Source organism: Procambarus clarkii, chromosome 14 (genome assembly GCF_040958095.1).
Source record: "Procambarus clarkii isolate CNS0578487 chromosome 14, FALCON_Pclarkii_2.0, whole genome shotgun sequence".
Lineage (NCBI taxonomy): Eukaryota > Metazoa > Arthropoda > Malacostraca > Decapoda > Cambaridae > Procambarus > Procambarus clarkii.
The window spans coordinates 44,580,797-44,595,041 of NC_091163.1; the positions used below are offsets into that span (position 1 = coordinate 44,580,797).

General features: G+C 46.3%; 1 protein-coding gene across 1 annotated transcript in view; it reads right to left on the reverse strand.

Moving 5' to 3' along the window:
* LOC138364622 (uncharacterized) overlaps positions 1–14,245 on the reverse strand; it is a 157,266-nt gene that overhangs the window by 52,307 nt on the left and 90,714 nt on the right. The gene's annotated exons all lie outside the window — the stretch shown is intronic.

Below are 14,245 nucleotides of genomic sequence, written 5' to 3' on the forward strand. Positions count from 1 at the left end.
ACAACCAGCACATTAACAACCACCACAACACAACTACCACAACCAGCACATTAACAACCACCACAACACAACTACCACAACCAGCACATTAACAACCACAACAAACCTACCACAACCAGCACATTAACAACCACCACAACACAACCACCACAACCAGCACATTAATAACCACCACAACACTCCTACCACAACCAGCACATTAACAACCACCACAACACAACTACCACAACCAGCACATTAACAACCACAACAAACCTACCACAACCAGCACATTAACAACCACCACAACACACCTACTACAACCAGCACATTAACAACCACCACAACACACCTACCACAACCAGCACATTAACAACCATCACAACACATCTACAACAACCAGCACATTAGCAAACACCACAACACACCTACCACAACCAGCACATTAACAACCACCACAACACACCTACTACAACCAGCACATTAACAACCACCATAACCAGCACATTAACAACCACCTCAACACACTTACTACAACCACCACAACACACCTACTACAACCAGCACATTAACAACCACCACAACCAGCACATTAACAACCACCTCAACACAGCTACTACAACCAGCATATTAACAACCACAACACACCTACCACAACCAGCACATTAACAACCACCACAATACACCTACTACAACCAGCACATTAACAACCACCACAACACACCTACTACAACCAGCACATTAACAACCACCATAACCAGCACATTAACAACCACCTCAACACACTTACTACAACCACCACAACACACCTACTACAACCAGCACATTAACAACCACCACAACCAGCACATTAACAACCACCTCAACACAGCTACTACAACCAGCATATTAACAACCACAACACACCTACCACAACCAGCACATTAACAACCACCACAATACACCTACTACAACCAGCACATTAACAACCACCACAACACACCTACTACAACCAGCACATCTACAACCACAACAAACCTACCACAACCAGCACATTAACAACCACCACAACACACCTACTACAACCAGCACATTAACAACCACCACAACACACCTACCACAACCAGCACATTAACAACCACCTCAACACACCTACTACAACCAGCACATTAACAACCACCACAACACACCTACCACAACCAGCACATTAACAACCACCACAACACACCTACTACAACCAGCACATTAACAACCACCTCAACACACCTACTACAACCAGCACATTAACAACCACCACAACACACCTACCACAACCAGCACATTAACAACCACCACAATACACCTACTACAACCAGCACATTAACAACCACCTCAACACACCTACTACAACCAGCACATTAACAACCACCTCAACACACCTACCACAACCAGCACATTAACAACCACCACAACACACCTACTACAACCAGCACATTAACAACCACCTCAACACACCTACTACAACCAGCACATTAACAACCACCTCAACACACCTACCACAACCAGCACATTAACAACCACCACAACACACCTACTACAACCAGCACATTAACAACCACCTCAACACACCTACTACAACCAGCACATTAACAACCACCACAACACACCTACAACAACCAGCACATTAACAACCACCACAACACACCTACCACAACCAGCACATTAACAACCACCACAACAAACCTACCACAACCAGCACATTAACAACCATCACAACACACCTACTACAACCAGCACATTAACAAATACCACAACACACCTACCACAACCAGTACATTAACAACCATCACAACACACCTACAACAACCAGCACATTAACAACAAATACAACAAACCTATAACAACCAGCACATTAACAACAACCTCAACACACCTACTACAACCAGCACATTAACAACCACCTTAACACACCTACTACAACCAGCACATTAACAACCACCACAACACACCTACCACAACCAGCACATTAACAACCACCACAACACACCTACCACAACCAGCACATTAACAACCACCACAACAAACCTATAACAACCAGCACATTAACAACCACCTTAACACACCTACCACAACCAGCACATTAACAACCACCACAACAAACCTATAACAACCAGCACATTAACAACCACCTTAACACACCTACAACAACCAGCACATTAACAACAACCACAACAAACCTATAACAACCAGCACATTAACAACCACCTTAACACACCTACCACAACCAGCACATTAACAACCACCACAACACTCCTACCACAACCAGCACATTAACAACCACCACAACACACCTACCACAACCAGCACATTAACAACCACCACAACCAGCACATTAACAACCACCACAACACACCTACCACAACCAGCACATCAACAACAACCACAACACACCTACCACAACCAGCACATTAACAACCACCTACTACAACCAGCACATCAACAACAACCACAACACACCTACCACAACCAGCACATAAACAACCACCACAACACTCCTACCACAACCAGCACATTAACAACCACCACAACACACCTACCACAACCAGCACATAAACAACCACCTACCACAACCAGCACATTAACAACCACCACAACACACCTACTACAACCAGCACATTAACAACCACCACAACACACCTACCACAACCAGCACATTAACAACCACCACAACACACCTACCACAACCAGCACATTAACAACCACCACAACACACCTACCACAACCAGCACATTAACAACCACCACAACACACCTACCACAACCAGCACATTAACAACCACCACAATGCTCCTACCACAACCAGCACATTAACAACCACCACAACACACCTACCACAACCAGCACATTAACAACCACCACAACACACCTACTACAACCAGCACATTAACAACCACCACAACACACCTACCACAACCAGCACATTAACAACCACCACAACACACCTACTACAACCAGCACATTAACAACCACCACAACACACCTACCACAACCAGCACATTAACAACCACCACAACACTCCTACCACAACCAGCTCATTAACAACCACCACAACACACCTACCACAACCAGCACATTAACAACCACCACAACACACCTACTACAACCAGCACATTAACAACCACCACAACACACCTACCACAACCAGCACATTAACAACCACCACAATACACCTACTACAACCAGCACATTAACAACCACCTCAACACACCTACTACAACCAGCACATTAACAACCACCTCAACACACCTACCACAACCAGCACATTAACAACCACCACAACACACCTACTACAACCAGCACATTAACAACCACCTCAACACACCTACTACAACCAGCACATTAACAACCACCTCAACACACCTACCACAACCAGCACATTAACAACCACCACAACACACCTACTACAACCAGCACATTAACAACCACCTCAACACACCTACTACAACCAGCACATTAACAACCACCACAACACACCTACAACAACCAGCACATTAACAACCACCACAACACACCTACCACAACCAGCACATTAACAACCACCACAACAAACCTACCACAACCAGCACATTAACAACCATCACAACACACCTACTACAACCAGCACATTAACAAATACCACAACACACCTACCACAACCAGTACATTAACAACCATCACAACACACCTACAACAACCAGCACATTAACAACAACTACAACAAACCTATAACAACCAGCACATTAACAACAACCTCAACACACCTACTACAACCAGCACATTAACAACCACCTTAACACACCTACTACAACCAGCACATTAACAACCACCACAACACACCTACCACAACCAGCACATTAACAACCACCACAACACACCTACCACAACCAGCACATTAACAACCACCACAACAAACCTATAACAACCAGCACATTAACAACCACCTTAACACACCTACCACAACCAGCACATTAACAACCACCACAACAAACCTATAACAACCAGCACATTAACAACCACCTTAACACACCTACAACAACCAGCACATTAACAACAACCACAACAAACCTATAACAACCAGCACATTAACAACCACCTTAACACACCTACCACAACCAGCACATTAACAACCACCACAACACTCCTACCACAACCAGCACATTAACAACCACCACAACACACCTACCACAACCAGCACATTAACAACCACCACAACCAGCACATTAACAACCACCACAACACACCTACCACAACCAGCACATCAACAACAACCACAACACACCTACCACAACCAGCACATTAACAACCACCTACTACAACCAGCACATCAACAACAACCACAACACACCTACCACAACCAGCACATTATCAACAACCACAACACACCTACCACAACCAGCACATTAACAACCACCAACCACAACCAGCACATTAACAACCACCACAACACACCTACCACAACCAGCACATTAACAACCACCACAACACACCTACTACAACCAGCACATTAACAACCACCACAACACACCTACCACAACCAGCACATTAACAACCACCACAACACACCTACCACAACCAGCACATTAACAACCACCACAACACACCTACCACAACCAGCACATTAACAACCACCACAACACACCTACCACAACCAGCACATTAACAACCACCACAATGCTCCTACCACAACCAGCACATTAACAACCACCACAACACACCTACCACAACCAGCACATTAACAACCACCACAACACACCTACTACAACCAGCACATTAACAACCACCACAACACACCTACCACAACCAGCACATTAACAACCACCACAACACACCTACTACAACCAGCACATTAACAACCACCACAACACACCTACCACAACCAGCACATTAACAACCACCACAACACTCCTACCACAACCAGCTCATTAACAACCACCACAACACACCTACCACAACCAGCACATTAACAACCACCACAACACACCTACTACAACCAGCACATTAACAACCACCACAACACACCTACCACAACCAGCACATTAACAACCACCACAATACACCTACTACAACCAGCACATTAACAACCACCTCAACACACCTACTACAACCAGCACATTAACAACCACCTCAACACACCTACCACAACCAGCACATTAACAACCACCACAACACACCTACTACAACCAGCACATTAACAACCACCTCAACACACCTACAACAACCAGCACATTAACAACCACCACAACACACCTACCACAACCAGCACATTAACAACCACCACAACAAACCTACCACAACCAGCACATTAACAACCATCACAACACACCTACTACAACCAGCACATTAACAAATACCACAACACACCTACCACAACCAGTACATTAACAACCATCACAACACACCTACAACAACCAGCACATTAACAACAACTACAACAAACCTATAACAACCAGCACATTAACAACAACCTCAACACACCTACTACAACCAGCACATTAACAACCACCTTAACACACCTACTACAACCAGCACATTAACAACCACCACAACACACCTACCACAACCAGCACATTAACAACCACCACAACACACCTACCACAACCAGCACATTAACAACCACCACAACAAACCTATAACAACCAGCACATTAACAACCACCTTAACACACCTACCACAACCAGCACATTAACAACCACCACAACAAACCTATAACAACCAGCACATTAACAACCACCTTAACACACCTACAACAACCAGCACATTAACAACAACCACAACAAACCTATAACAACCAGCACATTAACAACCACCTTAACACACCTACCACAACCAGCACATTAACAACCACCACAACACTCCTACCACAACCAGCACATTAACAACCACCACAACACACCTACCACAACCAGCACATTAACAACCACCACAACCAGCACATTAACAACCACCACAACACACCTACCACAACCAGCACATCAACAACAACCACAACACACCTACCACAACCAGCACATTAACAACCACCTACTACAACCAGCACATCAACAACAACCACAACACACCTACCACAACCAGCACATTATCAACAACCACAACACACCTACCACAACCAGCACATTAACAACCACCAACCACAACCAGCACATTAACAACCACCACAACACACCTACCACAACCAGCACATAAACAACCACCTACCACAACCAGCACATTAACAACCACCACAACACACCTACTACAACCAGCACATTAACAACCACCACAACACACCTACCACAACCAGCACATTAACAACCACCACAACACACCTACCACAACCAGCACATTAACAACCACCACAACACACCTACCACAACCAGCACATTAACAACCACCACAACACACCTACCACAACCAGCACATTAACAACCACCACAATGCTCCTACCACAACCAGCACATTAACAACCACCACAACACACCTACCACAACCAGCACATTAACAACCACCACAACACACCTACTACAACCAGCACATTAACAACCACCACAACACACCTACCACAACCAGCACATTAACAACCACCACAACACACCTACTACAACCAGCACATTAACAACCACCACAACACACCTACCACAACCAGCACATTAACAACCACCACAACACTCCTACCACAACCAGCTCATTAACAACCACCACAACACACCTACCACAACCAGCACATTAACAACCACCACAACACACCTACTACAACCAGCACATTAACAACCACCACAACACACCTACCACAACCAGCACATTAACAACCACCACAACCAGCACATTAACAACCACCACAACACACCTACCACAACCAGCACATCAACAACCATCTACTACAACCAGCACATCAACAACAACCACAACACACCTACCACAACCAGCACATTAACAACAACCACAACACACCTACCACAACCAGCACATTAACAACCACCAACCACAACCAGCACATTAACAACCACCACAACACACCTACCACAACCAGCACATAAACAACCACCTACCACAACCAGCACATTAACAACCACCACAACACACCTACTACAACCAGCACATTAACAACCACCACAACACACCTACCACAACCAGCACATTAACAACCACCACAACACACCTACCACAACCAGCTCATTAACAACCACCACAACACACCTACCACAACCAGCACATTAACAACCACCACAACACCCCTACCACAACCAGCACATTAACAACCACCACAATACTCCTACCACAACCAGCACATTAACAACCACCACAACACACCTACCACAACCAGCACATTAACAACCACCACAACACACCTACTACAACCAGCACATTAACAACCACCACAACACACCTACCACAACCAGCACATTAACAACCACCACAACACACCTACTACAACCAGCACATTAACAACCACCACAACACACCTACTACAACCAGCACATTAACAACCACCACAACACACCTACTACAACCAGTACATTAACAACCACCACAACACACCTACTACAACCAGTACATTAACAACCACCACAACACACCTACTACAACCAGTACATTAACAACCACAACAAACCACCGACACAACCAGCACATTAACAACCACCACAACACACCTACTACAACCAGCACATTAACAACCACCACAACACACCTACTACAACCAGTACATTAACAACCACAACAAACCACCGACACAACCAGCACATTAACAACCACCACAACACACCTACTACAACCAGCACATTAACAACCACCACAACACACCTACCACAACCAGCACATTAACAACCACCACAACACACCTACTACAACCAGTACATTAACAACCACAACAAACCACCGACACAACCAGCACATTAACAACCACCTCAACACACGTACTACAACCAGCACATTAACAACCACCTCAACACACCTACCACAACCAGCACATTAACAACCACCTCAACACACCTACTACAACCAGCACATTAACAACCACCACAACACACCTACCACAACCAGCACATTAACAACCACCACAACACACCTACTACAACCAGCACATTAACAACCACCACAACACACCTATCACAACCAGCACATTAACAACCACCACAACACACCTACACAAAACGTCGACCAGTATTGAACCGTTAATTACAAATGAAGGTACGTACACAGAGAACAACAAAGAGATTAGTGAAATTCTAAGAAGCCAGTATGAGGCTATGTTTAGCACACCAATAAACAACATGAAAGTTGATGACCCAGACAGCTTCTTTATGAATGACATTCTAGCTGCAGAAAATATAACGGTTATTACCACAAACTCGGAAGACTTTGAAAGAGAAATTGACAATATGCCTATGCACTCAGCTCCTGGGCCTGACTCATGGAATTCAATATTCATAAAGAAATGTAAAGTACCAGTAGCGCGAGCACTCAGCGTAATATGGAGAAAGAGCCTGGATACAGGGGAGATACCAGCAGCACTTAAATCTGCAGATATAGCTCCGTTGCACGAGGGGGGAGTAAAGCCTTGGCAAAAAATTATAGGCCAGTTGCACTAACATTACACATAATAAAAGTGTTTGAAAGAGTGATTAGGAATCAAATTTCTAGTTTTATGGAAAACAATGAATTGCACAATCCAGGACAACATAGATTTAGAGCGGGAAGAACCTGTCTGTCACAGTTACTCAACCACTATGACAAAATCACAGAAGCCCTAGAAGAAAAGCAAAATGCAGATGTTGTATACACAGACTTTGCAAAGGCGTTCGACAAATGTGACCATGGGGTGATAGCTCACAAAATGAGGTCAATGGGAATAACTGGAAAAGTCGGACTCTGGATACTCAATTTTCTGTCGAACAGAACACAAAGAGTAAGAGTCAATCAGATAAAATCGTGTCCAAGCGATGTTAAAAGCTCTGTACCTCAAGGTACAGTCCTTGCACACCACTGTTCCTTATTCTCATATCTGATATAGACAAAAATACACGTCACAGCTTTGTGTCGTCCTTTGCAGGTGACACAAAAATCAGCATGAAAATTACCTCTGCTGAAGACATTGAAAAACTACAAGCAGATGTCAACAAAGTTTTCGATTGGCAGCAGAAAATAACATGATGTTTAACAGTGATAAATTTCAGGTACTCTGGAACGGCAAAAATGAGGATCTGAAATATAATACAGGGTACAAAACACAATCGAATCTTCCCATAGTAGAAAAACAGCATGTCAAGGATTTGGGAACAATGATGTCCGACGATCTAACGTTTAGGGAGCATAACCAAGCAAATATTGCGACAGCCAGAAAAATGATCGGATGGATTACGAGAACTTTGAAATCCAGGGATCTCATAACAATAGTTGTACTTTTCAAATCACTTGTGTTGTCCCGTCTCGAGTACTGCTCAGTACTCACTTCCCCCTTCAGAGCAGGAGAGATTGCTGAAATAGAGAGAATACAGAAAACATATATGGCAAGCATAGACGAGATAAAACACCTAAATTATTGGGATCGTCTCAAAGTTCTCCAAATGTACTCTAGAAAGGAGACGAGAGAGATACCAAACAATATACACATGGAAAATACTGGAGGGCCAGGTCCCAAATCTACACAGTAAAATAACAAAGTACTAGAGTGAACAATATGGAAGAAAATGCAAGATTGAACCAGTGAAGAGCAGAGGTGCCATAGGCACAATCAGAGAGCACTGTATAAACATCAGAGGTCCGCGGTTGTTCAACGTCTGCCCAGCGACTAAGAAATATTGCCAGAACAACCGTGGACATCTTCAAGAGAAAACTGGACTGTTTTTTAAGAGAAGTTCCGGATCAGCCGGGCTGTGGTGGGTATGTGGGCCTGCGGGCCGCTCCAAGCAACAGCCTGGTGGACCAAACTCTCACAAGTCGAGCCTGACCTTGGGCCTGGCTTGGGGAGTAGAAGAACTCCCAGAACCCCATCAAGCAGGTATCAAACAGGAACCTGCACATTAACAACCACCACAACACACTTACCACAACCAGCACATTAACAACCACCAGAACCAGCACATTAACAACCACCAGAACCAGCACATTAACAACCACCACAACACACCTACCACAACCAGCACATTAACAACCACCAGAACCAGCACATTAACAACCACCACAACACACCTACCACAACCAGCACATTAACAACCACCACAACCAGCACATTAACAACTACCACAACCACCACAACACACCTACCATAACCAGCACATTAGCAACCACCACATTAACAACCATTACAACCAGCATATTAACAACTACCACAAACAGCACATTAACAACCACCACAACACACCTACCACAACCAGCACATTAACAACCACCACAACCTGCACATTAACAACTACCACAACACACCTACCACAACCAGAACACTAACAACCACCACAACTAGCACATTTACAACCACCACAACACACTTACCACAACCAGCACATTAACAACCACAACAACGCACCTAAACAACCAGCACATTAACAACCATTACAACCACCATCACACACCTACCACAACCAGCACATTAACAACCACCACAACACACCTACCACAACCAGAACACTAACAACCACAACAACACACCTACCACAACCAGCACATTAACAACCACCACAACACACCTACTACAACCAGCACATTAACAACCACCACAACACACTTACCACAACCGGCACATTAACAACCCCCACAACACACCTACTACAACTAGCACATTAACAACCAGCACATTAACAACCACCACAACAAACCTATAACAACCAGCACATTAACAACCACCACAACACACCTACCACAACCAGCACATTAACAACCGCCACAACACACCTACCACAACCAGCACATTAACAACCAACACAACCAGCACATTAACAACCACCACAACACACCTACCACAACCAGCACATTAACAACCACCACAACACACCTACTACAACCTGCACATTAACAACCACCACATCACATCTACTACAACCAGCACATTAACAACCACCACATCACATCTACTACAACCAGCACATTAACAACCACCTCAGCACACCTACCACAACCAGCACATTAACAACCACCACAACACACCTACACAACCAGCACATTAACAACCACCACAACACACCTACCACAACCAGCACATTAACAACCACCACAACACACCTACCACAACCAGCACATTAACAACCACCACAAGACACCTACCACAACCAGCACATTAACTACCACTACAACACACCTACCACAACCAGCACATTAACAACCGCCACAACACATCTACCACAACCAGCACATTAACAACCACCACAACCAGTACATTAACAACCACCACAACCAGCACATTAACAACCACCACAACACACCTACCACAACCAGCACATTAACAACTTCCACAACACACCTACCACAACCAGCACATTAACAACCACCACAACACACCTACTACAACCAGCACATTAACAACCACCACAACAAACCTATAACAACCTGCACATTAACAACCACCACAACACACCTACCACAACCAGCACATTAACAACCACCACAACCAGCACATAAAGAACCACCACAACACACCTACCACAACCAGCACATTAACAACCACCACAACCAGCACATTAAGAACCACCACAACACACCTACCATAACCAGCACCTTAACAACCACCACATCACATCTACTAACAACCAGCACATTAACAACCACCACAACACACCTACTACAACCAGCACATTAACAACCACCACAACACCTACCACAACCAGCACATCAACAACCACCACAACACACCTACCACAACCTGCACATTAACAACCACCATCACACACCTACAACCAGCACATTAACAACCACCACAACACACCTACCACAACCAGAACACTAACAACCACCACAATGCACCTACCACAACCAGCACATTAACAACCACCACAACACACCTACCACAACCAGCACATTAACAACCACCACAACACTCCTTCCACAACCAACACATTAACAACCACCATCACACACCTACAACCAGCACATTAACAACCACCACAACACACCTACCACAACCAGAACACTAACAACCAACACAACACACCTACCACAACCAGTACATTAACAACCACCACAACACACCTACTACAACCAGTACATTAACAACCACCACAACACACCTACAACAACCAGCACATTAACAACCACCACAACCAGCACACTAACAACCACCACAATGCACCTACCACAACCAACACATTAACAACCACCACAACACACCTACCATAACCTGCACATTAACAACCACCACAACACACCTACCATAACCTGCACATTAACAACCACCACAACACTCCTTCCACAACCAACACATTAACAACCACCACAACACACCTTCCACAACCAACACATTAACAACCACCACAACACACCTTCCACAACCAACACATTAACAACCACCACAACACAACTACCACAACCAGCACATTAACAACCACCACAACACACCTACCACAACTAGCACATTAACAACAACCACAACACACCTTCCACAACCAACACATTAACAACCACCACAACACACCTATCATAACCTGCACATTAACAACCACCACAACACAACTACCACAACCAGCACATTAACAACCACCACAATACACATACTACAACCAGCACATTAACAATCACCACAACACACCTACCACAACCAGCACATTAACAACCACCACAACACACCTACCACAACCAGCACATTAACAACCACCAGAACACAACTACCACAACCAGCACATTAACAACCACCACAACACAACTACCACAACCAGCACATTAACAACCACCACAACACAACTACCACAACCAGCACATTAACAACCACCACAACACAACTACCACAACCAGCACATTAACAACCACCACAACACAACTACCACAACCAGCACATTAACAACCACCACAACACAACTACCACAACCAGCACATTAACAACTACCTCAACCACCGGCCCCCTCTACTGGCAGGGGGTTGGTGCTGGACCTGTCGCTCCAGCCCCCCTCTACTGGCAGGGGGTTGGTGCTGGACCTGTAGCTCCAGCCCCCCTCTACTGGCAGCGGTTGGTGCTGGACCTGTAGCTCCAGCCCCCCTCTACTGGCAGGGGGTTGGTGCTGGACCTGTAGCTCCAGCCCCCCTCTACTGACAGGGGGGTTGGTGCTGGACCTGTAGCTCCAGCCCCCTCTACTGGCAGGGGGTTGGTGCTGGACCTGTAGCTCCAGCCCCCCTCTACTGGCAGGGGGTTGGTGCTGGACCTGTAGCTCCAGCACCCCTCTACTGGCAGGGGGTTGGTGTTGGACCTGTAGCTCCAACCCCCCTCTACTGGCAGGGGGTTGGTGCTGGACCTGTAGCTCCAGCCCCCCTCTACTGGCAGAGGGTTGGTGCTGGACCTGTAGCTCCAGCCCCCCTCTACTGGCAGGGGGTTGGTGCTGGACCTGTAGCTCCAGCCTCCCTCTACTGGCAGGGGGTTGGTGCTGGACCTGTAGCTCCAGCCCCCCTCTACTGGCAGGGGGTTGGTGCTGGACCTGTAGCTCCAGCCCCCCTCTACTGGCAGAGGGTTGGTGCTGGACCTTTAGCTCCAGCCACCCTCTACTGGCAGGGGGTTGGTGCTGGTCCTGTAGCTCCAGCCCCCCTCTACTGGCAGGGGGTTGGTGCTGCACCTGTAGCTCCAGCCCCCCCTCTACTGGCAGGGGTTGTGCTGCACCTGTAGCTCCAGCCCCCCTCTACTGGCAGGGGGTTGGTGTTGGACCTGTAGCTCCAGCCCCCCTCTACTGACAGGGGGTTGGTGCTAGACCTGTAGCTCCAGCCCCCCTCTACTGGCAGGGGGTTGGTGTTGGACCTGTAGCTCCAGCCCCCCTCTACTGGCAGGGGGTTGGTGCTGGACCTGTAGCTCCAGCCCCCCTCTACTGGCAGGGGGTTGGTGCTGGTCCTGTAGCTCCAGCCCCCCTCTACTGGCAGGGGGTTGGTGCTGGACCTGTAGCTCCAGCCCCCCTCTACTGGCAGGGGGTTGGTGCTGGACCTGTAGCTCCAGCCCCCCCTCTTCTGGCAGAGGGTTGATGTTGGACCTGTAGCTCCAGCCCCCCTCTACTGGCAGGGGGTTGGTGCTGGACCTGTAGCTCCAGCCCCCCCTCTACTGGCAGGGGGTTGATGTTGGTCCTGTAGCTCCAGCCCCCCTCTACTGGCAGGGGGTTGGTGCTGGACCTGTA